Below are 1857 nucleotides of genomic sequence, written 5' to 3' on the forward strand. Positions count from 1 at the left end.
ATTATCATTTTCATAATTTACTGACATGAAATGGCGCCAGATCTATTATTCAGGACAGAGAAGCTGCCTCCAAATATACTTTCGCAAGGCACTGTATTCGGCCCCCTTGAACTTTGCGACCTTTTGCCACATTTCAGGCTTCAACCATAAAGATATAAAACTGTGAAACTGTATTTTTTTGTGAAGAATCAACAACAAGTGGGACACAATCATGAAGTGGAACGACATTTATTGGATATTTAAAACTTTTTTAACAAATCAAAAACTGAAAAATTGGGCGTGCAAAATTATTCAGCCCCTTTACTTTCAGTGCAGATCTCTGAATGATCCAATGTTGACCTAAATGACTAATGATGATAAATACAATCCACCTGTGTGTAATCAAGTCTCCGTATAAATGCACCTGCACTGTGATAGTCTCAGAGGTCCGTTAAAAGCGCAGAGAGCATCATGGAGAACAAGGAACACACCAGGCAGGTCCGAGATACTGTTGTGAAGTTTAAAGCCGGATTTGGATACAAAAAGATTTCCCAAGCTTTAAACATCCCAAGGAGCACTGTGCAAGCGATAATATTGAAATGGAAGGAGTATAAGACCACCGCAAATCTACCAAGACCTGGCCGTCCCTCTAAACTTTCAGCTCATACAAGGAGAAGACTGATCAGAGATGCAGCCAAGAGGCCCATGATCACTCTGGATGAACTGCAGATCTACAGCTGAGGTGGGAGACTCTGTCCATAGGACAACAATCAGTCGTATATTGCACAAATCTGGCCTTTATGGAAGAGTGGCAAGAAGAAAGCCATTTCTTAAAGATATCCATAAAGTGTTGTTTAAAGTTTGCCACAAGCCACCTGGGAGACACACCAAACATGTGGAAGAAGGTGCTCTGATCAGATGAAACCAAAATTGAACTTTTTGGCAACAATGCAAAACGTTATGTTTGGCGTAAAAGCAACACAGCTCATCACCCCGAACACACCATCCCCACTGTCAAACATGGTGGTGGCAGCATCATGGTTTGGGCCTGCTTTTCTTCAGCAGGGACAGGGAAGATGCTTAAAATTGATGGGAAGATGGATGGAGCCAAATACAGGACCATTCTGGAAGAAAACCTGATGGAGTCTGCAAAAGACCTGAGACTGGGACGGAGATTTGTCATTCCAACAAGACAATGATCCAAAACATAAAGCAAAATCTACAATGGAATGGTTCAAAAATAAACATATCCAGGTGTTAGAATGGCCAAGTCAAAGTCCAGACCTGAATCCAATCGAGAACCTGTGGAAAGAACTGAAATCTGCTGTTCACAAATGCTCTCCATCCAACCTCACTGAGCTCGAGCTGTTTTGCAAGGAGGAATGGGAAAAAATGTCAGTCTCTCGATGTGCAAAACTGATAGACATACCCCAAGCGACTTACAGCTGTAATCGCAGCAAAAGGTGGCGCTACAAAGTATTAACTTAAGGGGGCTGAATAATTTTGCACGCCCAATTTTTCAGTTTTTGATTTGTTAAAAAAGTTTGACATATCCAATAAATGTCGTTCCACTTCATGATTGTGTCCCACTTGTTGTTGATTCTTCACAAAAAAATAGTTTTATATCTTTATGGTTGAAGCCTGAAATGTGGCAAAGTTCAAGGGGGCTGAATACTTTCGCAAGGCACTGTATTTTAATACTGCATGTCATTCTGTAGGCCAGACTCACTCCAGCGGCGTCCACTACTACCGTATGCTACATCCAAGAAATAGAGTATGTTTCATATCAATCCAGATTGAGTACAGAACCAAATAAATCCAAAAAGGAATGACATTTCTTTGCTCATATCAGGTAAAAAGAATAGATACACTGCTCAG

The sequence above is a fragment of the Oncorhynchus nerka genome, linkage group LG13 (assembly GCF_034236695.1).
Source record: "Oncorhynchus nerka isolate Pitt River linkage group LG13, Oner_Uvic_2.0, whole genome shotgun sequence".
Lineage (NCBI taxonomy): Eukaryota > Metazoa > Chordata > Actinopteri > Salmoniformes > Salmonidae > Oncorhynchus > Oncorhynchus nerka.